General features: G+C 55.3%; 1 protein-coding gene across 1 annotated transcript in view; it reads left to right on the top strand.

The window, feature by feature from the left end:
• Positions 1 to 2,770: 2,770 nt before the first annotated feature.
• PALD1 (phosphatase domain containing paladin 1) overlaps positions 2,771 to 24,595 on the top strand; it is a 79,277-nt gene continuing 57,452 nt past the window's right edge. The window contains exon 1 of the mRNA XM_075534450.1: positions 2,771 to 3,007. The gene's annotated coding sequence lies outside the window, so the exon portion shown is untranslated. The remainder of the gene's footprint in view (positions 3,008 to 24,595) is intronic.

The following is a 24,595-nucleotide window of genomic DNA, read 5'->3' as shown; positions in this document are numbered from 1 at the left end:
GCACCAGCCCCAGGCCAGTGGGCAGGTGCTTGCTGTTCTGAGCGGGAACTTGGCAGATCCTCTTGAGGGGTAGGCCAAGAGCCATGGTTTGGATTCAGTCTGTGGCTCTTCCCTGAGATACTGCTGAGCCTGGAGCCCCTCACTTTTGGGGCTTATACCAGCTGGACCCCGATGGCTGGCTCTCCAGAGGACACTTCTGCCTGGGGCTTTTCTGCTGAGTTCAGAAAGAGCACCTGGTGTGTACATGGCGAATACAAATGAATGGATGAGGCTGAACCAGCCACTTTGCTGGGGACCAAAGGTGTGGTCAAACCTGGCTCCAGGAGCTCACAGGCAGCCAAGGACACAGTACCTGCTGGGGTGTCAGAGGAGGGAGAGGGGACTTGAAGCAGTCAGTGTGTTCATGTGTGTGCCTATGTGCATGCTGTGTGCTCGCAACCTGGTCCTGGTCATCACCATTCCAGGGGGCATATCCTGGAATGCAGGCTCCTCAGGATGGCAAGGGCTCCAAGCTCCAAGCTCACTGCCATCGAGTCTGCACCAATTCATAGTTACCCTTAGTTACTCATAGATACTCACAGGACAGGGTAGAACTGCCTCCATGAGTCTCTGAGATTGTTTATGGGAATAGAAAGCCCTACCTTTCTCCTGAGAGGCTGGTGGTTTCAAACTGCTGACCTGGAGGTTAGCAGCCTAGCCCATAAGCACTCCCCGTTGGACCATCTCAGTGTGGGATGGTGGGATACGGGTTTATGGCAGAGAAGGAAGGGAATGGTGTACAAGGACAAAGCCTGCCAACAGTCTCCGTATCCTAGCGCCCACTGGCTGTGCAAACACCTCTTTGAAGGAGGGTGTGTGTGGAGGTCATTGTAGAGATGAGGAGGTTGGGGATCAGAGAGGTGATGGCATTTGTTTAGATCACACAGCCAGTAAACTGTGAACCCTTTCTGAGCCGGGCTCTGCCGGACCCTGAAGGGCTGGTCTGTTCCCCAAGGCCACTCCTGACCTTCCTCACACAGATTAGCTGGGGCAGCAGGAGGCTTGGAGCTGAGGATAAGCCTTCCTTGGGCCTCCGTTGTTTCCTCCTCCATAAAATAGGGCTGTTAAAAGTCATTGCCTCATAAAATAAGCCCTTAAAGCAACTCTAGGGTGGCATAGCGGATACCCGGAGGTTGTTAACTGCAAGGTCGGTGTGGCTGACGGGGAAAGACGGGCTTTCTACTCCCATTAACAGTGGCAGTGTGGGAAACCTCCAAGGCAGTACCCCCTGTCCTACAGGGTCACTGTGAGTTGGAATCGTCTCAATGGCAGTGCATTTTTCGATGGGCATGGTCAGAGAGTTACATGGTCACATGAGAGCCAGTCCCCTTGTCGTTATGACAGAGGTCAGAGGCCCGCGTGGCCATTCTCCCAGGCCAGCGTCTTTTGGACCATGCTGCCTTCATCTTGGACCTTCCGGGATTGTCAAGTACCGCTGCCATCCACAGCTCCAGGGCTGGGAGGGGCTGGGGGGGGGGTGTGAGTCCAGCGGTGCAGGTGAGGAGGAGGACTTCCAGAGTGGGACCTGTGGAGCAGGAGGAAGGGACTCAACCAGCACTGCAAGACGAAGCAGCAGGCAGACAGTCCCCCGACCGCACACCGCACCTGGGTGCCCACGGGGCGTATGAACGGAGGGCGGAGGGGTGGGTGCACGCTGGACCTGCGGGCCAGGGAGGCGAGGGCGGACCCTCTTACAGGACGTGTATTGAGGGGGTCACTGCCAGAGTTGTGGGCAGAGGGGCTCCCTTCTCTCCTAGGGTTCCGTCTGAGTTGTTCCCCAGTTCTAAGTGAGCGCGTGTCCGGGGAAATCCCAAGTCAAGGCTTGGGTGAAGCCCTTGGTCGATGGGCCGCGGGCAGTGCAATGAACTTGCCCAGAGAGGGCACTCTTCTGGCTCAGGTGCACAGGCCAGAGGGAGGTGGGTTCCGGAGTCCAGATTCCTGCCTGGGATCCCGCCCACCGAGGCTGGGGGGCTGGCTTTAATGAGGGAGTGCCAGGGTAGGCCAGGCCTGCCGGGGATTGCGTGCTGGGCTGTTCACCACAAGGTCAGCCGTTCAAAGCCACAAGCTACCAGCCACCGCTCCAAGGCAGATAGATGTGTCTTTGTGTTTCGGGAAGAGCTACAGTCTCGGAAACCCAGTGGCAGTTCCACCCTGTCCTTCCTTTCAGGGTAGCGTGGTGGCAGTGAGGTTTTTTGCCTTTTGTCTTTGGTGGCCAGTGTGGGCCAGGCCCTCCCTCGGGCGAGCCCCGGGGAGCCGGCGTCTGGCAGGGGGTGCGGCGCCGAGAGCCGTCGCTTTTTCTCCAGCAAGGGGGGGCTGGATGGGGGGCTGGTGGCGGGTTGGGCACCTTCCAGAAGGCGCTGAGCTAATGACAAGGGAAGAGGAACTGGTTTCCCGGGCAGTCTACCCGCGCCCCAAACTTTCCCTCCCTGCGAGGGCGGAGGGGTCCGGGGTCCGGGGTCCGGGTGGAGGCAGGAAGCACGGCCCGGGAAGGTGGGGCCCGCCTTTCCCTCCCAGCCCAGTGGCCGCGACCGGGCGCTGCCCATCCGGCCGGCCGAGGCCGGGTGAGTGTGTCTTTAAGTCCGAGCCCCCCGCCCTTCCGCGGCTGGGGCGGGGGCTCCGGGCCGGGCGGGCGGCGGCGCCGCGATTGGCGGGCGGGCGGCCGGTCGGGCCCGCCCCTCGGCGTGGGGGACGCGGTGCGCGCGGGTCCGGGCGCGCGGCTCCAGCTGCCGGCGTGCGCGGGCTCCCGCTTGGGTGGGTGGCTCCGCTCCCGTAGCCTCTGCCTCGCCCGCCCGCCGGCCTGCCCGCCCCCAGAGCCGCGTCTGCCCACGGATGGGCTGGCCACGTTGGGAGGGGCGAGCCAGAGCCCGCGCGGGGCGCCACCGGTCGCTGCCTGACTCGACGCCCGCAATTCGGGCGCAGCGCGCGGGCTGCCGGAGCGCGGATGCCCCCCGGAGCCGCGGGCAGGCAGGTATGGACGCGACCGAGCTGGCGAGGGGAGGGCAGGCCCACGAGCACCCCCCGGCCCCGGCCCCTAGCACCCCTAGCCGCGGTGTTGGGACCACTCACTCCCCGACTTCCCAAGTGCACGTCTTCGCGGGTGCCCGTGGGGAGGCGGGACCTCGGACGGTGAAGGAGACCGCGGTTCCTGAGCCCTCTCCCTCGGTTTCCCTCGGTCGGGGGTAGACCCGGGCTCGCGAGACCCCCACTCTGCACTGCTAGGCCTGGGCGCGTGGCCCGTGGTCTGCCGTCTCTCGAAGAAGCAGTTTTGTGATGTAGAGAGGGGCTCCCCGGGCGCTTGAGGTCAGACGTTTCCGTGGGCTTAGGCTGTGATTCGTGGCCCCATCTACGTATCCTCTCCCCGCCTCTGAGAGGTTCATAGGCCCCTTTGAGAATATCTTTTCAAGTTCAGAAGGGCGGGGTCCTGCCTGGACACAGAATGATGTGAGGGAGGCCGTCCTCACCGAGCCCACACCGAGCACTTAAAAAGTGCCTAGATTGGTCGGAACAGGTTTGGATGTTTCTTGGGGAGTGGGCCGTGGAACAAACTTAACAGGCCGCAGGACGCTTCTGCCCTGGTCAACTCTGCCCCGTAGTAGAGCTGCCATCACTGGCTCCTTGGCTTCCTTGCCCATGGCCAAGCATCTCTTACTGCCAGGCACTGGCCTCAGAGTGTGCCGCAGGACTGGGGGGCCCTGTCCTTACACGGCATTGCCCGTGGGGAAGACAGGACAGTCTTGGAAAGCTAGTGGCAGCAGGCTTGCCCCAGCGTGGACAAGAAGAGAGGCAGTGCGTGTTTAATTGCTAAGTGATACTGGTCTTGATAGGTTGGGAGCTGGCTTACAGCTCTCCGGCCCCCATGCAAGTGTTTCAGATATACTGGCCCAGGATCCACCTTCCTCAGGACCCTGCTGGTCATTAGGCCACACCCCACCTCCAAGGGCTGGGAACAGTGGGGGTGCTGGGGAGATAGAGGTACACAGGCATGTATACTGCCCCAGCCTCCAGGGAGTGTGTTTCTGCTGGCGGGTAGGGCTGGGTGAGGTACCAAGCTAAGCCTTGGGGAGGTTCAGAGACAGGAGGAAGTGCTCACTTCCTTTCCGAAGAGCCTCCTGGGGAGTGGGGAGTAGGGGAGACACCAAGCCAGACACTTGTTTCCTGTGAGTACAGACAAGCCCCAGGTGGAGGTTCTGGGCCTTTGTCCCTGCTTCAGACGTCCCAGGCCCCTGGATGTTTCCGGGTCTCTAGAACTCTGCGGAGGTGGCAGTGTTCCCATGCCTGTGGCCTTGGGCACTGCTCTGCGCAGCATTGGAACTGGGGTTGCTGACCTAGCCTGCTGTCCTCAGCCCAGGATGGTGCTGCAAGAGCTTGGGTGTCCTCCAGACAGGTGGCACTCAGGTGAAGATGGTTGATACTTATGGGCACACAGGGACACTGGCGGGATCCCAGGGACAGACACAGACATGCATTCAAAGCTCACTCTGTCCAGTTAATTCCGGCTCACAGCAACCCAGTAGGCCGGGTTAGAACTACTCCTGTGGGTTGCTAAGACTCACGCTGTACAAGAGGAGAAAGCCTCATCTTTGTCCTGGGGAGCAGTCAGTGGTTTCAAACTGCTGACCTTGGGGTTAGCAGCCTAGTGTATCATGTGCAGGGGGCAGGCGTCTGTAGGCACATTGGCACGGACACCTGGGGCACAGACACACAGATGTGCCCAAGTCCTGTGGCAGCAGAGGCCAAGGACACAGGCAGAGGTGTGGACTGAGATCGCATCTGACCCTCCGTCGCTCAGTTACTCTGGAAGCTGTTCTGTGGGGAGTGATGGTGGTACCCGTGGTGTGGCCTGGTGTCTGGAACCCCCCTCTAAAGATGAGAGTTGAGCATCCTCTGTTATACTCTGAGCCCCCTAAGTTCAAACTCAAGCCTTGTGGCTACTGATGCTGACTCCTAGTGGCTCCGGGTGCTTAGACTGGAACTGTGCGCACTCTCTTGGGTATTTAATGGCTGACATCTGCTTGATGGCAGCTGCTTGTTTTGGTTTACTTTTTTCTAGTCATACAGAAGGCTGGCTTCCATGGTGCTGCGCGGTGGGTTGGAGCCGCGAGTCCATTCTGATTCATAGTGATCCAGCCTAGGGCTTCAGAGGCTGCAATGCTTTCCAGAAGGAGAGAGCCTTAGTTTTCTCCTGAGGAGCAGCTGGGGGATTCAAACTGCCAACCTTGCAGTTAGCAGGCAGCTCAGTACTTACCTGAAAACCTCAAAGCTCACCGCCCTGGAGTCAATGCTGACTCATAGCAACCCCCAGTGGGTCCCCGAGACCATAGCAGTTTACGGGAGTAGAGAGCCCGGTACCTGAAAGCAGCTGGGTGCAAAAGTCTTTTCCACCAACAGAGCTCCTTGCACCTTTGAGTCTCGTCTTCCTGGGTCTCCTAAGGACTCCTGAAGTGAGGGGATGGGGTGAGATAGTGCCCTCCAACTGAGCCTTGGTGGCGCAGTGGTGACGCGTTGGCCTGCTGACGGCAAGGTCAGCAGTTGGAAACCACCAGCTGCTCCAAGGAAGAGAGAACCTCTGAGGAGCAGCGAGTCCTGCCCCGTCCTATAGTGCCTCTGTGAGTTGGCAGCAGCAGCTGGATGGCAGCGAGCTTGGGTTTTCGGCGTTCTTTGGTCTAGGGTAGAAGAGGAACTTGACTCTCCTTTGAACCCAAGTTTAAGGGTCTTTGGGCTGGGCCAAGCTCCGGGGTGGGGAAGAGCAGGAATGCCGTCTGATGAGCGTGCCTACCTTCTGCTGTGAACGGCCCTCTTCAGCCCTGGTTTTGGATGGCAAAGGACTCCCACCTTCTGACTCCCTCTGCCCAGCCCGGCCTTTGGGATGCAGCTGGATGCAGCTAACACCCTGTAACCTTCCAGGCGATACTTTCTAAGTTCCCTATCTCTGAAATGAAGGGCGGGGACACCTACCCTCATGATTTGATGGTGGGTCAAAAGAGCCCCAGGCTCAGCCCTCCCAGAGCTGCTTCTGCAGCCAGGTGCGTGGCCCTGTGCCGAGGCCTGGACAGAAGCACAAGCACTTGTCTGCTTTGGAGACTGGCCAAACTGGGGGATGCTGGACAGACCAGGGTACCTCTTTCATGAAAGCTGAAGGCTTATTCCCCCCGCCCTCCCCCTCTTGCCCATCAGCCCCACCTCGTCCCTGTGTGACTTGAGGCAGGGCGTGTGGAAGCACAGGCCTGCCAGGCTCTGGGATGGGAGCCAGTGGTTTGCTAAGAATAGCCCCAAATCATGGCTCTTGCCTCCTAGTGGGCAGCCTGGGCCTAGGTGCTCATGGAGGGGCCTTTGATGTTTCCTGTAACTGGCACTGGGCACAGGGATGGGCCTGGGAGTAGCCAGGCTGACTGTGGAGTGGGCCCACCACTGGATGAGCCCGAGAGGAAGCACTGCCTTCTTTGTCTGGGACCTGGGTCCAGAGAAGGCCTGGGAGCCGCGGCCTTCATTTCTTCCATGGAGAGATTGGGGTTTCATGATGGGGTTCAGTACTTTCTGTTCTCGCAGATCATCTCGCCCACAGCTAACTCCATCCTCTCCAATAGACCCGGAGCACCAGGGACCCGCGCACTCTGGCCTTTCACCCCTTCCCTCGCTTAGCTGTGCCCCCGGGGCCACTCACTCTCCTTCCCTTTTGTAGAACAGAGGTAACGGTCTCACCCGCTCACTGCCATCGAGTCGATGCTGACTCCTGGCGACCGCACAGGACAGGGCAGAACTACCCCTGTGGCTGAGTTTCTGGGACTCTAACTCTACGTGGGATTAGAAAACCCCATCTTTCTCCTGGGAAGTGCCTGGTGGTTTCGAACTTCTGACCATGTGGATCGCAGCCCAGTTGGTAACCACTCCAGGGCTCCTTAGAGTTAGTGACAGTAAATATCAGCACCCCAAACCGTTGTTGTTAAGGTGCTTCAGGCTCATAGTGTGTGACCCTGTACACCAGAGTTGGTCTGCCCCCCAGAGGTTCCATGTCTGGAAATCTGTAGGGAAGCAGATGCCACATCTTTCCCCCCGTGGAGTGGCTGGTGGGTTTGAACCTCGGACTTTCAGATTCGCACCTGAGCTCTTAACCACTAAGCCACCACACCTGTACAGGGGTGTCTGGAGATGAAAGAAGCTAAGAGCATGGAGGCATGTTAGGGTCGCATCTGGCTCCTAATCTGTGCCCAGTAGACTTGAGGTGGCTCTTCTCTGCAGAGGGTCCCGGAGGCAGGGATGCTTGCTCTGGGCCACGGGGGAGATGGCACCACCACCTGGATTCCGGCTCTGTCTTGACGGCCCACAGGTGCAGTGGCCTCACCCCTGCCAGGAAGTGAGAGAGACCTGGTTTGTGTACACCCGACCCCGACCCACCTGGGAGCCTTGAAGGATGGCCTGGAGTTGGCGAGGGGTGTGGGAGGTGAGACATCTCCAGGGAGTGGAGGCAGAGGTATGTGACAGCTTTGTGTATTTGGGTCCCAGGGAGGGGACCTCGATCAGCACACCAGCCAGGAAGGACCTTGTGTGCGGGGACCATCCCTGTGTCCCACTCTGATAGGACACAGCAGCTGGAGGCCCGCTGGGATTCTGGGACCCTCACCCTCCTTTCTTCCAGTGACATCCCCCGCCCGCTCTCAGTGTCTTCCAGCCTAGCCTGCGGCCCCTCCTTTTCCTGCTTGGAGCTCTGGACGGCTCCTGCCTCTTTTTGCTCTTGAGTTATACATAGGTTCCAAAACTCAATTGGCCAACTACCTCTTTTCAGAAAAAGAAAAAAAAAATTACTTAGTGTCCTCTCTTCCCCCTAGGCAATTAAAAACATTTGGGATAAAGTGGAGGTATCTGCTTTTGCAGCTCCCTCTTCACCCCCCCCCCCCGCTTGTCCCAGTCCCCCCAGGGAGCATTGTCACCCACCTTGGGAAGCACTAGGCTGTTTGCATACCTCCTCTGAAATGCCTTTGAACAGAAACCTTGACCTTGGGGCGTGTTTTATGTATTTCCCGTACTTGGCACATGGACTGGCTTTGGCTCCCAAGGAGTACTTTTCCCTAGCCTAGTCTAGCCTAGGGGCACTCAGAGAGATGTGGGTGTCTGGGGTCACCTGCACTCCTGAGGCAGGTGGTAAGGAGTGTTTGACTCCCTGTTGTGGTCTAGGGCTTTGGGTCCTGGGTGCGTCACTGCTGACCCCACAGGATTGCAGGGAAGTCAGGCATGGAAATTCCAGGAGGATCAAGGGTGTGGTGCTGGAAGGGCTGTGGGTCCATGGCAGCTTCCCGTCCTTGCCCATCCATCAGCACAGCCTCTCTGCCAGGTCACTGGGTTGAGGCTGTGCCTAGGGAGAGGTGGGTGTCCTAGGCAACCTTGGTCCCTGCTGTCCCACCCTCCCAGAGTGGAGGACCAGGTGTGTGCTTTGAAAGACAGTAGGGCACCACTAATTCCCCTTCTCTTAGAGCCCAGGGACCCAAAGAGGTTAGCCCCCCAAGGAAGCCTGGACCCTTTTGGTTCATCCTAGAAGCCCTCTTTTTCCAGCCTTTTGTCTGCTGGGGGACCCCCACTTTCCCTGCTCCCTAAGGGCCCAGCCTCTAGCGCCTACATGACAGGGTTCCCTCCCACAGAGCAGTCCTCTGGTGAGAGGGCTCTGAGCCTCTCCTAAAGCTATGCTTCCTGGCTGACTCAGTCCTGGGGGATGTGCTGGCTTCCAAACCTTCCTGAGAGGAGGACCATGCCTGAGACCAGGCCCCAGGATTGTCGATCCCCCAGGGAGACATGGGGCCCTAGGCTGTCAGCTGACCCCCTCTCTGAACTCATTTTTCTCATCTGCCAAATGAGTGTGACTTTTTTTCCCAGCCTGCTTTACCCTTAACACCACCCCGCCCCAGTGTTAAGTTTTTATAACGATCAGTGCATTGTCCTCTCTTCCCCCCTTTCATGTACAGCTGAAACAATGATAGACTGGACACGGGGCATTGTGAACGGTATATTGGAACTGATCAGTCACGAAATGATTGGTGGCTCACGGCCACTACATTTCCACTGTTGTTGTGAGGCCGTAAAGTTGGTTCCGACCCAGAGCGACCCTACGTGCAGCTGAGCGGAGCCCTGCCCAGCCCTGCGCCGTCCTCCCGATGGTTCCTGTGTTGGCGCCCACTGTGGCGGCTGCTGTGGCAGTCGGTCTCCCGCAGGGCCTTCCTCATTGTTGCTGGCCCTCACTTTGCCGAGCGATGTGTCCTTCTCCAGGACCGGGCCCCTCCTGACAGCCTGTCCAGAGCACGTGACGTGAAGTCTCGCCACGCTTGCCTCTGAGGAGCTGAACTTCCGCGATAGATTGTGTGGTCTCGTAGTAGTCTACGGGGTTTTCAGCATTCTTTGCCAGCTCCGTCATTCAAATGCATCAGTTCTTCTTTGCTTTTCCAAAACGGTCGACAGAATACTGCAAAAACACTAAGTTGGCCCATTATCTGCTCAAGAAGCCCTTTTGCTCCCAAGCGTCACAATGCTCTCTTTCCTGCTGCCAAGTGGGCTGCTATTGCTGGGTCCCCATCTTTGTGCCAGGACCCCCGGGCCCTTCCCAGCTCAGGTGCTGTCTTTTTGTGTGCTGTTGGCAAGCACGTCCAAGATGCCTGCTGCAGGAAGGGTGCTGCCCGCCTGTGCCCGCTCCTGTGAGCTAGCAGCTCCCTCGGGCTGGCAGCTTTTCTCGGTGGTGCTCAGCAGCAGGCCTTTGCCCCTGCCTTCTTCCCTCTCGGTTTCTGTGTCAGGACTGATTTTTTCAGCCATGCTAACCGCTCCCCTGGTTCCTTCCGCTCCTGGTCTTCTCTGCATGCTTCTCTGCATTTTTAACCGTATTTTCATCCTCACGTGTGCCTGTCTCCCCAGAAGTGGTCCTTGGACTACATCTGTCGCGCACATCCTATGCCCTTATCTTTGGCAGAGAAAGATATGAGCTCATTGGCATGTCACTTCAAGCCGAGGGAGTCTGTGAGGGGCCGGGGGAATTCCAATCACAGTGACCCGTCCAAGAAGTGTCCTCTCTGCTGTGCACACCGCGTCTGCCACCGCACTGTCCCTCAGCAGCTGTAGAGAACACCAGGTTCTTTTCGGTGGGGATGGTGATATTCCTGTTAGTAAGTGGCAGAGACACCCAGTAGTAGCCCATCTGTGACTCACCAGCCAGCACGGCTCTTTGAATGGCAGCTTCATGGCCTCATCGGGACTTGGACAATAAGGTCCCTTGCAGTCAGATCTGGAGTTGGTGACCGGGGCGAGGAGGGACCACAGTGAGGGCAGCCCAGGCATATCGAACCTCTTAGCAGACTCTCTCTCTCTCTCTCTCTCTCTCTCTCTCTCTCTCTTTCTCTCTCTCTCACTGCCAATTCATGGTGACCTTATGGACAGGGTAGAACTGCCCCGGTGGGTTTCTTAGACTAACTCAAATTTTTATTGGGTGCTCCTACAGCTCTTACTACAATCCATCCATCCATCCATCCATCCATTGTGTCAAGCACATTTGTACATATGTTGCCATCATCATTCTCAAAACATTTTCTTTCTACTTGAGCCCTTGGTATCAGCTCCTCATTTTATCCCCTTCCTTCACCCACTCTCCCTCCCTCCCTCATGAACCCTTGATAATTTATAAATTATTATTATCTTTTCATGTCTACACTGACATTGTTTAGATGAACTCTTTATGGGAGTAGGTAGCCTCATCTTTCTCCCGTGGAGCCACCGGTGGTTTTGAACTGCTGAACTTGGAAACACTTAGCAGCCCAGCAACTAACCCACTATGGTGCCAGGGTTCCTCTTAGCCACCTTGTGCTGCTATCTAGAGAAGGATGAGGCTTTCTACTCCTATAAAGAGTTAACAGTCTTAGAATTCCACAGAGGCAGTTCTATTCTGTCCTGGGGTGGGGGGGTGGTCCCTGTGGGTCAGCGTCAACTCCATGACAGTGAGTGAGTTTGGATTTTTGGTTTGGTTAGGAACTTTCCTAGGTGGTGCCATGGGTTTGATATTGGTCTAGTAACCCTAAGGCCAGTGGTTCAAACCCACTAGCTGCTGCTTGGAAGAAAGATGAGACTGTTCCCATGAAGATTGATGGTGGCAATTGATGGTCTCAGAAGCCCTATTTACGAGCACAGAGTCAGGATGGTCTTGATGGCAGTGGACTGGATGGGCGACAGCAGAAATGCTACAAGTGCATTGTAACAAACAGAAGTCGACGGCGTCGAGAAATCCAAATGCATGACACCCGCGCCAGGGTAAGGCTTTCTCTCTCTGTTGCTCACAGTCTCCTGTTCGCCTCCGTAGGCCCATGTGTCTCCATGTGTCTTGGCATCAATCTTCCTGAAATTCTAGGCGTTTCTCATCGTGGGTACCCTAGGGCCAAAGGGCACATGCCACCTCTGGCTCTTCTTCCTTGGTGGTAGGTCCTCTCCATATCTTACTTAGAGTGAGCTGACATTCACTGAGCGGAAGTTAGCCATTCTCAAGTGGCAGTTCAGTGGCATTTGGTACACTTCACGTGGACAGCCATCACCTCTTTTAAGTTCCAGGACATGTGCATCCCCCCCCACGTAAAATGAACCCTGTGCCTTTAGGTGGTCACAGTCTCACGGGAGGTGTCACGGACACTCAGCGCAGTTCACCTATCCGAAAGGTGCAGCTGCATGAGCGCTGGGGAATGAATGTGGCCCCGCCCCACTTCTTCAGCCACGGGTTAGCGCCTGTCTGTCATCCCCAAACCCTCTCTGATGCTGCTCACCTGCCTTCATTCAGTCGCCATGGCCTTGTTTCCCCCCAAGGGCTTCATTTGCGTGTTCTCAGGCGAGGGAGTCCACTCGCAGGAGGGCTCCGCTTCCCCATCGTGTTGCTCCAGCCTGGTTCATCTAGCTTTGCTGTGCACGTCAGGGGCTGCTCAGTCGGTCCCGCCTCGTAGCCGCCCTCTGGACAACACAGCAGCACCCCGCCTGCTCCTGCGCCGCCATCCTCACCATCTTGGCCACCAGAGGCCATTGTTGCAGCTACCGTGCCAGTCCATCTCGTCCAGGGCCTTCCCCATTTTTGCTGGCTCTCCTTTACCAAGCATGATGTCTTTCTCCAGGGACTGCCCCACCCCCTGTCCTGGGAGAAGTCTTATTGAGATACAATTCACACGTCGTCGCACAGTTCTCGCATTGAAAGGAGACATTTCACTAGCTTTTTGTGTCTTCATGGAGTCCTGTGTCTAGCCCCACAGTCAACTTTAGAGCATTTTAATCGCCCCCAATAGATGCTAGCCTAGTAGCGGCTCCGCTCCCCACGCCCCAGCCACCCTACGGGTCTACTCTCTCTCATTTTCTAGATCTGCCTATATGGGGCATTTCATAGAAATGAAATCATAGAGCATGTCTTTTGTAGACTCTGGTTTTAAATGACAGGTTTCTTCCCGTGCATTCTACAATGGAAGGGTTTGATCATATTAACAAAGTTGTACAGTCATCACCACAGTCATTTTTGGAACGTTTTCTTCATCTTGTACTTAGTTTTGTTAGCTCCCCTTCCCCCGCCAACCTCCGCTGCTATTAGCCCCAAGACACCGTTAATCTAGCGATGGTCTTCATGGATTTAGCTATCCCGGATTTCACATTTCACACCTAGAGCATTCTGCAACCCTCGCAGCAACAGGGACCAAACAGAACACACAGAAACCTTAATCCAAAGAAAGCAGAAAAAAAAAAGAACAAATTAAAAATGGGTATGCACTCCCTTTTGAAGGGGTTAAAAAAAAACCCAAACCTCACAGGTTTCCCTTGTTGGTTTATTGTTTTTATTCTACCTTAAACCCCAAATCAAATCCAGGGCCACGAGCCGATCCGACTTATACAACCCTACAGGACTGAGAACTCCCCAGGGTTCTGAGACTGTAAGTCTTTCCGGGCGTGGTCCACCTCATCGCCTCATCGTCCAACTTCTGAATGACTGGTGGGTGTGAGCTGCTGAACTTGTGGTTAGCCATCTGCCAAGTAACCTACTTTGTCCCAGGGCTCCTAGAAGATCCCTCAAGTGTGGACAAGCATACAACTAGCTCTGAATTCCTGCTGCTTGCATGTTTCAGGAACCGTGGTGGCGTACTGGTTATGTGTTGAGCTGCTCTCTGCAAGGTCAGCAGTTCAAACCACCAGCTGCTCCGTGTGAGAAAGACGGGGCCACTTTGAGCCTGCATCGACTTGATGGCAGTGAGTTAGTTTGGTTTTATTTTTTGGTTTGGTGGCACTGACTGGTAAAATGTTGGACTGGTAACTGTAAGGTCGACTGTTCAAGCCCCCCAGCCCCTCCTCAGGAGAGAGAGGAGGCTGTCTGCCCCTGGTAGATGTGGATCGTTTCAGAAACCCTACAGAGGGTGGCTGTGAGTTGGAATGGGTGTGATGACAGTAGATGTGTGTGTGTTCTATATTTTACATAGCTAAACACACAAATTTAATATGAATAAAGCCAAAGCATTTCAAATCGACCACGTTACTGTAATTGGATGGATGTTACCACTTTGCTGGACTAACCTGCCAGTGTTCTGCGACAGGAGCGAGTGGGCCCTGGGCTCCCTGTTTGCTCTGCCCCTGTTGACTTGGGCATGCTGTGCAGAGGGGCGTCCACACTGCCAAGGCCAGGGGGCTGGTGTGGGGTCATCTGAGCACAGTTACCCAAACTGCACTAGGGGGCAGTTGTGCTTTGTCCCGTAGGGCTGCTCTGAGTCGTTGGATTTAATTGGATGGCAAAGGGGTTTGGGGCCAGTGAGGAATCTCTAAATGTCTAGTTTAATAAGGCATTGTTTGGTAACTGGGAAGGGGTCTTGAACGCTCAAAATGGGGGGGAACAGTAACATCGTTGAAATGTGATCAGCAAAGTCAAAACCATGCAAACAACATTGCCTTTGCGTTCATTCCGACTCACGCCGTGGTTCAGCGAAGGACGGCCCCGTAGGGTTCCCAAAGCTGTAAATCTTCATGGAAGCAGACAGCCACCTCGTCCCGAGGAGCAGCTGGTTCAGAGCAGCGACCTTTCAGGCGGTAGCGGGTGCTCTGACCACTGCACCGCCAGGGCCCCTTTATTCTGCATGTCACGGGCATTAAATCCACTTGATGCGGGAATCAGGACGTCCCAGTGCACACAGATGCGCTCATTGTGAACGTAGCCCGGACTGTAAAGAGGTAGGGCTTTTGGATTCCGCGCCCCGGCGGCCCTGGGCTAGGGGGTGACCTTCTCCCTCCCCTCTTTCCCCCTCAGCCACAGCCTTACTGTGCTCTGCGCAGAGCTGCCATTGGGCATTCTGCGAGGAGGGACGGGATTGTAAACACGGAGCAAACTTGAACCCCAGCGCACCGGCTGGGGCCTCTACACCAGGTGGGCAGTCACCCCTGTGCTTTTGAGGCTTTGAACAGATCCCCATAAAATTGCAAAAGACACAGAAATGACCATCTGCATTAAAATATGTTGCATATGTCAACAAACGGAGCCGTGGGGTTGGGGAAGGGGCTCTAAAGCGTGAGGTTGGGGGAGCAAGGTTGGTGCGAGGCGCTCACTGGGAAGCAGTGTGGTGCGTTCTCGGAAATTAAGTTGAGAGTTACCACAGGACCATATCCACGCCCAAGAGACAGGAAAGCAAATGTCCATGTTCATAGCATCGCGCCTCCCAAACAAACAAACCCCAGAACAACACTCACTGTCATTGAGTTGATGCTGACTAGCGACTCTGTTGGGCAGAGTAGAACTGCCTTTGTGGGTTCCCACAGGCCTCGTCTTTCTCCCACAGAGTGGCTGGTGGTTTTGAACTGCTGATCTGCAGCCCAGATCGTCGCCGCTATGCCACCAGTCCTCTTTTGTCCACAGCACAGCACTCAGAAAACGGAAACCCCCCCATGTCGCTGAGCTGGGCAGCGGTCTTGTTTGCTGAGGTAAGGGAGGGCGGGAGAGTAGTGGGATTGAACCATGCACATTATAAACACATGACCGGATCAGCAACGGGCGGTGCCTCCACTCAGCATTATATTACCGAGAGCCATCAAAAGAAGAAAGGGCTGCCACGCGCTTCAGCACGCGTGAACCATGCACCCACGATGGCACAGAAAGAACCAGGCCGCACGTGAACAGTGTGCATGATCCCACGTGTGTGAGGTGTCCACAATAGCAAGTCCACGGAGACAAAGAAGATTGGGGCTAACCTCTACTGAAGGGCACACTCTTTTTCCTTTGAGAAACACACCCGCGAATGGAAGCACTTCTGCTGTACACGTTGATCACAGTCTTGAGTCGTTCAGCCTCTCTCCTCGTCATTTTCTGAGTGGTTCCTCCCCCATTCACGTCAACTCGCCATCCCCTAAGGTTCCTCTCTAGGCTTTTGAACTTCTGTTGTCACCTTGATCTTGTATCTGAAAGCTGTCGCGTTCCTCTCTGACTCAGGGAGACCCTCTGGGGCAGAGTGGACCTCTATCTAGCGTAGGGTGTGTGAGGTGGTCAGTCTTCATGGAAACCAGCTGCTTCAGCTTTCTCCCAGACAGTTCTGAAGAGAGCACCATGCTCGAGGCAGACTTGTTCATGTCTGCTCGACTGGCTGAGCTAAGGCCGTCTTTGGTTGAAAGAAGACCACAGGGCATGACTCTGGTTTAAGTCATTTCAGGGGTTCACCCAGCCTCCCTGGCTTCAGAAAGTCTAGACTCCATGAAAATTTGAAATTCTGTTCTGCACTTCTCCCCGTTTGATTGGGATTCTTTTATGGAATCCTTGATCAGAATGCTCAGTAACGGTCACCGGGCACCCTCCCGTGGCAACAGGTCTCGTGGCAACAGGCAGTTGTTCATGGAGACAGGGAGCCACCTATTCTATGCCTTCTGCTCTGACTCCTTCCTCTGTTGCTCCAGATAAAGAGAGACCGATTGTTGTGTCTCGGAAGGCTGCCTACAAGCTCTGAAGACCACAGAGGCAGAATAGAAGCACTGGACATATTAGTACACTGATTAACTGAGATGTCCCATGAGACACGACCCTAACCCTCCCACCCAAAGAGCCAGATCCCTGAGGCTTGGTTGGTGCTTCAGCAGCCTCCGTAGCTACTCTGCATAATTTTGGTCATTCGGGTGAGCATCTCTCTCACCAACTGTTGGCAATTCCATCTTTTATAGGTGTGAAGTTTATTGACAGCAATGAGGAATTAGACATTGTAAATGGGTGACTCTTGTAATATGTGAATTATATCGCAATTTAAAAGAAACGATAAAGCTCACACTGATCTGGAAACTGACACCTGTTGGTTGATACCTGGCTTTAGCTCTCGGATGGCCAGAGCCCTGGTCCCCTTCTGGGCGTCTGGAGTCCTCCTGGGGAGGGGGTGGGGCGGTATGGCTGGGCCTCAGCCTGGTCGTCCGTGCTTGAGGATGATTGGTGGCCCCCACAAGGATCATTGGGCTGACTGAGTGCTCCCCCCCACCCCCTTGCCCTGCCCTGATCCCATGGACCGTTTCTGGTTCTGCTGCTCGTTGGACTCAAGGGTCCTTGGTGGAGCAAGCGGTTTCATGTGTTTGGCTGCTTACCTGGAGGTTAGAGGTTCGTGCCTGCCTACAGGCACCTCGGAAGGAAGGCCTGGTGATCGACTTCAGAAACCATCAGCCATTGCACCCTGTGGAGCATACGGCTCTACTCCGACACACGTGGGGTTGCCATGAGTCAGAATCTGCTCCCCAGCAGGTGGTTTGGTGCTGGCTTCACTGTAGAACCCTGCTCCCTCAGCTTCCCCACCTGGAAAGTGGGCAGCCACGTCCCGTGGCAGGTCACAGACGTGCTGTGCTGATCTCCCCTCCGGGCCTGCTTTCCCCTGTCTTTGGTGTGGCTTTTCAGAGTGGTCTGCACTCGGGCCTCAGGGCCACTTCCTTCTCCGGAGGAGATTGCAGCGGGGGCTGAGACACGGCCTCCAGCCTGATAGCGCCCTCCTGTCTGCATCTACAGTCCTGCCCGCAGCTTCCTTCCCCTTGTCTGCACTCTTGAGCCCTGCCACACCTCCTCCCCACAGCCCTGTCTCAGCAGCACCCAGGCGCTGGCGCAGTGTGGGGTAGTGGGCGAGCCCTCCTGGGGGGCCACTTGCATTTGTCTAGAAAGGAGGATGGCAGTTGGGCTCTCTTTGGAGTTTGCTGCCCAGACCAGGCAGCAGCCAGCAGGGAAGGAGCTGTGTGCCCCCCTCACCCCTGTTTGACATGCCAGCCATGGAGAGTTTTCACAGGGCCACAAATGAAAACCCTCAGTCGCATCTCTGGCCAGTGATAGAGGGGGTAGACAGGGCACCCCTCAGCAGGGCCGGGCGGCGTGAAGACGCTGCACCTGCCTGCTGACACCATTACAGTGTTAAAGTGGCACGTGCTCAGTACCCGGTCCTACGGGAGCGACACTGCCCGCTTCACATGTGGGCGTCTGTGCCAGGGTCTTGTGGTGGCGTCCTGGCACAGCACTGGGACCACAGTCTCCTCTCACTTCCTCCATCATGTCCCACCTCCTTTCCCACCGGCGCCTGCTGCCCCGCACCTCCCCGCCTGGCCTGCTGCACCCAACTTCCCTGCCTGCAGAAACGGCCTTCAGGGGAGGACCCTCTCAAAGCGGGACAGCGTCTCCAAGGTGCTTCCCCTCTCTCAAGAAAACAAAACACAACACCTAGAAGCTTCTTCGTTGTGAGAGAGCTTACAGAGCAGACCAGCGGCTTTACTTTCCACCCGCACGTTGTGTCCCCTCCTCCCCCCTCTTCTCCGTCTGCCTCTCCCCTCCTCCTTTCCTAACCCTCTGCACCTTGACCTTGACTCAGCACTGCCCTTCCCATGGTGAAGGCTTGAGCTTCCTAGTGCAGAGGTGAGGAGGAGTTCCCTTGCAGGCCTGCAGGCTGGCTGGAGGCCACATTCGGCGGGGGGGAGGTGGGGTATCACCAGCCCCTTCCAGACCAGGGAGCTGGGTCTCTTTTATGATTTTGAGTCCCGTTCCTCATTTTTCTTTCATTCTGTCCGCGTCTTTCTTACTCTTGCCTCGCCTGCCTGTGCCAGCAGGGACACAGACATGCTATCTGGCCCATGTGTTGGTTAGTGAGTAGCTCTTCATAGGTCTGACCTGTGAGACAGAGCAGGGCTGCGCCACAGGGTCTCCGAGGCTGTCATTTTGCGGGAGCTGGCCGCCACATCTTTCTTCCTGGGTGCTGCTGATGGGGTCACCGGCCTTTCCATTAGCTTTCCCTGCTGTGCTGTCTAGTCTTCGCCGGATGCCCATTGCTGCAGTGAAGTCCCATGCCCTCCTTCGACAGACACACAGCATCGAGTTACACTTAGTGGCTGAGAAGGGGCGTGTGCTCAATCCTTAGGGTGGAAGAGCAGGCCGTAGAAGGAAGCTGGAAGAGCTTGGCTTGGAGAGATGCACCCGAACCTACTGCCCCTGAGCCAGTTCTAAAGGACAGGGGTCCTTCGGGACAGCACAACTGCCCCTTGGAGTTTTCCAAGCCTCTGATCTTTTGGGGAGATTAGCCACATTGGATGCCCTGGAGTGGTTGGTCGGTTTGCATTGCTGACCTCTCTGTTTGCAGCTGACTGCTTTAACCACGGTGCCACCAGCTACCTTGGAGGGAGATGAGGGCAAAAATGTTCTTTCTGTACGGTACACCTTTTGTTTTGACTTGAGGCAGTAAGGACAGAATTCTTTTGTCATTAAAAAAGCGATAAACCAGAATTGAATACAGGAAAGGAGTTGGAAGGAGCGCCGAGATTCGATCCTCTTTGATGGAAAGATTTAGAAACGTGGTCAGTGGTGGTGTATGCGCAACATGCAATTGTACATGTAAAAATGTTGCAGTGACACGTGCTTCCCCACATACATGTTTACTACAATAACAGTGTCATAAAAGATTTGACCCCTGGTCCTTCTAGCATCCAGCCCTGCCCTTACTCAGCTCCTGACCCGGGGTCAGTTATGTTGCTAAGGTCACACAGCAAGACCTTGGTCAGCCAGGATTGGGTCCCAGGTATGCCTGTCCCAGCACCACCTTGAGCCTGCGCTCAGGGCCCTCTGGTTCCTGGAATCCTTCCTGTCGCCTCCCCACGGCCCATTGTGGAGCTGACCCAGGCCAGCTGGGAGAGGAGGAGGAGGTGGTAGCAGGGCGCTCTTCCATGGGTCAGGCCCCCTCCGCCCACCCCACTCCTGCTGAAAGCCCCTTTATCCAGCAGGCTTCCTGGGCGGGGTGGGGCCTGCAGGGAAGTGGGCTGCCATGTCCCAGTGTGCGGCTGGCAGCGCGGCCTGGCTCAGGCGGCCACAGGGCAGGATGTCCCTCTTGGCAGGACTTTCCCTGCCCAAAGAGCTGCCAGGACTTTCAGGACCGAGAAGATAGATCAACAGGAAGAGAGAGAAACTTCAAAATATTTTTCTTTCCCTCCTGAGCTCTGGCATTCTCGCTCACTAGCCCCCGGCCACAGCAGGGTGGAGGTTGTGGGACTGCCGAGCCTGGGCCGGGCCTAGCTTTCAGGATTCGTGGTTTGCTTTGTGGGATGGACTGGGGGGAGCTTGGACATTGGGGCCAAGAGGCCCGAGTTTGAACCTGGCTCCAGTACCTTCTTGCGTGTGATTGAGGCCGTGTGAGAGTGCTGATTCTGTGCCAGGCACTTACGGGTACAGGAATGAGCTGTTATCTCAGCTAATGCTCCCAGCCGCAGATGGATGTGGTTGCTGTGTTCAGTTCATGCATGTGGACGTGCAGAGAGGGTAAGTGTTTTGGTTAGATTTACATGGCTGGGGCCACAGGCAGTCTACTCTCAAAACCCGGTTTTATTGATGGAGCACCTGGCACACTTGGCACAAGGCCCTCGGTTCTGTGGATGCTTTTCCCTTCTGCAGAGGAAGGCGCCTTGTAGGCCTGTCTCTAGCCCGGCTTCGTCTGGAAGCGCTGCTGAAACCTGTCCTCTGTGCGTGATCCCTGCTGGGATTGAAAACATCGGTGGCATAGCTTCCAGAATCACAGTGACAAGCAAGCCACTGCCATACAACGAACTGCCAGGCAAGCTGTGGACGCTCCCGAGCGTCTGGATACTTTGGAGCAGGCCCGGCCCACTCCTGGGCCTTTCTCTCTCCATGCCATTCCTTCTGCGCAGCATGCCGTTCCTCCTCGCCAGTCTGTCAGATGCTGCTCACCCTCGGGACCCAGTGCAGTTGCTTCATCAGCTTCTGCGGGAGCTCATGACCCAGGTTAACATCTCCCTGCTCGGCAGCCCAGCCTGGTGGGTAAAGAGCCTGAAGCCCCCCCCCCCCTTCCCCCCCGCCCTGTGCTTTGGCAAGTCCGCCCCAGTGAGCCTCAGGTTCCTCATCTGTGGGCCAGGGAGCGGAGCCAGCCCCGGCACTCTTGCCTTGGCCAGGGTGGGATGACCAGACCTGGCAAGTGTGGCCTCCCAGATTTGCTAGGGCCGGAAGCGAAGAGGACAGTGTGGGAGATGAAGTCATTTCCCCGCCGGGGCTCTGCCGTGTGCCTGGCCTTCCGCAGTAACTCCCGCTTCCTCTCGGGCACCTTCTGTCAATGCTCTCCCGGCTCCCATGACCCCAAAGCTCCCCAGCAGGTGGGGGCTCCCTCTGGAATGTAGGCAGTCCCAGTGGCTTCCTGTCTGGGCATGCACCCACCTTTCCTGCCCTGCCTTCTGCATAGAGGCTTGGTGAGGATGGGGGTGTGGGGTCTCGGGAGGAGGGGACATTGAGACACTGAGGTGCAAGGTGGGGAGGGGGCTCTGAGGTCAGACTGACCACATGCCACTTGTGGGGACTCTGTGGACCGGGGTTGGCCCTGGGGTATCCCGAGGGAAGCCTCAATGGACCCCAGCCTGCTGTCATAGTGGAGTCAGTTGCTCACTGTCCTAATGTGTTAGTCTGGGTTGACTAGATAAACAAATCCAGGGACAATCATATGTGTGTAAGAGAGAACTTGATATCAGAGATCAATTGTATATTAAGAAAACATCCCAGCCCAGATCAAGTCCATAAATCTGATATTACCCCATGTATCCAAAACCATTCCATACATTCCTCTTTAGACTCACGCAGCCATGCGATGACACCGAATGCGGGATGATCACAGGCCAGTGGGTGGAAAGTCTTATGGATCCAATGGTGGTGGCAGCATCTCAGCACTGGCGTGGGTCTCCACGTGGCTCCTCCAGCTCCAGGGCCTTTGCTCTTATCAGCGTAGCTCCATGCAACTTATCAACAGGAGTGAAGCAGAGAGAGAGAGAGAGAGAGAGAGAGAGAGAGAGAGAGAGAGAGAGAGAGAGAGAGAGAAAATGAATATCTGGCCCCCAGTGAGCTATTTATCTCCTTCAAGCCTCCAAATGAGGTCATCAAGTTGCAACCTGATTGAGAGGCTGGCCTCCACCCTTTGCAAGTTGACAGGAGATTATGTGACTGCCACGCCTCACCAGAGCTGAGTCGTCCTGACTTGCAGCAATCCCATATGTCCGAGGAGAGCTGTGCTCCACACGGCCAGCCGCAGGGACCGGATTTTATGAGTAGGTTGCTAGGTCTTTCTTCCGAGGTGCCTCTGGGTGGACTTGAATTTCTGACCTTTAGTTCCAGCAGCTGAGCATGGGTGCCCCAGCCAGGACTGCTCCTGTCCCTGGGCCTGCATTTCTGTCTATGTGGAATTTGGGGGAGTTCCGTGTGTAGGCTGTTTGAGAACTGAAGTGAGTAGGTACTTGCTCCTGTCCGACTTGGAGCCCTGTGACCCCGAACAACCCCCATCTGCTGGAAGAGGTGCGAGCCCGGGCCTCTTAGAGGGCCCAGCACGGGGAACGGCACAGGGTCTGGTTCCAGTCGGCACAGGGTCTGGTTCCAGTAGCCTGGTGCTCTTTGCAGGAAGGAGTTTTGCTCCGTGGGAACACCCGGGTTATGTGGTCCCCTCTGTGGGGCCCGGGTCTTTTGGGGATGCAGAGCTGATACGGAACCATGATAACGGCTCTTGTGTTCTTCTGTAATTAAGGTGTGTTCACTGTCGGGCCGTCAGAAAATAGAGATATGCATGCCAGTCAGAAAGCTCACATGTGATCCCCGTGCCCCAGTGATAACCACGAGTCACCATTACCATGACTGTTTGGAGATTTATCCTTCTAGACATTTTACCTTCTGTGTATGTTTGCATCTAATTTTCCACGTGGTGTAAACCGTGAACATGGTTGGCTGATAACGAAAGGTGGAAGGTCCAGATCTACCCAGAGGTGACCACAGAGGAAGGCCTGGCAATGTACTTCTGAAAAAATCCACCACTGAGAACCTGGGGGAAGTGTCGGCCCACCAGGAGCCAGGATTGACTCAGTCTTTTCCCTTTGTATCCAGGCATGATTTTGTAACCCTTGAAGTCTCGGAGTCATGCACATCTTTCAAATGTGGGCACATTGTATCCTATTAACAAAAAGTACACATGCTAATATCATCACTGAAAACAAACCAGAGAACCTTTACATGGTGGGATGCTGCCAAACTCACAGTGGCCGGGACAAGCCCCCCACTTGTCCCACAATTCTATCTTTGCTTGAAAGCTCAGACTGTCATTGGCAGCAAATGCGGTTGCAATTAAAGTGACAGCCTCCCTGGGTTCCATTTTGAGAAGACCCGTGTCACATCCCCACATCTGCATAACCAGGCCTGGTCGGACCGATGTTCTGCTCACGGACCAGTGGTTGGTCCAGCTCAGGACTCACAGGTGCCCTTCCTCAAGTCGGAGACATGCTTCAGTGAGCAGAGCAGGTGTGAGACAGGTGTGAGACAGGCACTTCCCGTTTTGGCACAGAATTGTAGATGGATATTAAATACCGTTCCAACATTCGCAACACTTTCTACTTTTTCTGCTGCTGAGTTGGAGAATGCCTGCGGCGGCCACCTGGAACGCAGTATCCATGCTCAAAGGGCTTATGAAGGCAGTTAACAGCTTGGAGTAAAACCCAAACTCACTGCCATATCGTCAATGCCGACTTATAGTGACCCTGTAGGACAGGGTACAACTGCCACCTGAAACTGTCACTCTTTACAGGAGTAGGAAGCCCTGCCTTTCTCTGGAGGAGAGACTGGGCGTTTCGAACCGCTGACCTTGCAGTTAGCAGCCCAACTTGTAACCACTGTGCTCGAACCAGGCTCCAACAGGTTGCAGTGCAGATGAGAAATACTCAGGCTACAGTTATTTTGTCGGGACATGTCACAGAGTTCTTTCAGGGCTGCTAATAAATGCCCCAAAGGCTTGCCACTCCACTGGAAGCCTCAACTCCAAAGCATTCAGCTCCCACCTCCGTAGGTCAGCAAGCCCAGCTCCCCAACTCCTCAGCTGCCTCCTGCAGAAGAGTCCTCGGCTTTGCTTGCACCCTGTGTTGGGAGATCCCCCACCCGTCTCACGTTCCGACTCCTGGGTCTGCTGCTGCTACTGCTCTGCCACCTCTCAGATGCCAACACTTGTCTTCTGGATCCAGGAGGTTCACTGTGCAGGGATCTTGGTTGGGGTCCTGAAGATGCACTTACGTAAAATCGGGCTATGTTTTCATTGCAAGAGCATGTCTACAAAGATTTGGTGATTACTAGCACTGTTTGGGTAACTGCTTTAGGATGAGACCCAGGCAGATTCCCCCACCATTTTAGACCATCACTGCAAATAACATTCATCACAGTAGAAAAGAGATAGCATCCTCTTCGTACTTGTTTGACCTCATGGACCCCTGGAAGGTGTTGGGGACCCTGAGGAAAGGATCAAGGAAAGTGCCCTAATGGGGGAGATAGGTGTGAACTCGGCAGAGGGAGCAGGGGAGGGACGGAGGAAGAGACGGACAAAACAAGCGGGCAGAAATGAAACCAATGTGTGGGCTGTAAACTTTATCTTCTGCTCTGCTCAAGAGATGGCATCTGTGTCAGTCCGGGTTGACTAGAGAAACAAATTCATGGACTCTCGTGTACAGGAAAGAACTTTCTAACAAAGAGCAACCGTACATTAAGAAAACATCCCAGCCCAGTTCAGATCAAATCCAAAAGTCCGATATTAGACCATATGTCGAGTACCAGTCTGTAAATTCCTCTTCAGACTCATGTAACACATGCAATAACGCCAAGTGCAGGAAGATCACAGGCCAGTGGGTGGAAAGTCGTGTGGATCCATTGGCAGCGGAAGCATCTTGAGGTCATCAAGATGCGACCTGATTGACAGGCTAAACCCCACCATTTTACTCTTAGTAGTCTCAAGTTGACAACAGATTATATAACTACCACAGCATCTGTCCGTTGTTGGAGAAAAAACTGGCCAATGGATAGGTGACCCAATCTTAATCTTTTATGAGATATCTAAAGGATTTTAAAAAATAATTTGGACAATTTCTGCCATGGTGAGATTAGAACCCATCCTTCACTCTCAGCCTAGGAAGGTTCAACTTGGTTGTTGGTGTTCATTTACTCAGAACGGCCTGCAGAAATACTGCCCGTTCCAGGGGTTGTAAGCAGGTCTGGTTGGCTGTAATGTAGACCACATGGTTGGGAACTTCGGAGCAAGAG

This window comes from Tenrec ecaudatus, chromosome 16, assembly GCF_050624435.1.
Source record: "Tenrec ecaudatus isolate mTenEca1 chromosome 16, mTenEca1.hap1, whole genome shotgun sequence".
NCBI lineage: Eukaryota > Metazoa > Chordata > Mammalia > Afrosoricida > Tenrecidae > Tenrec > Tenrec ecaudatus.
This window is presented reverse-complemented; position numbering and strand designations above follow the sequence as displayed.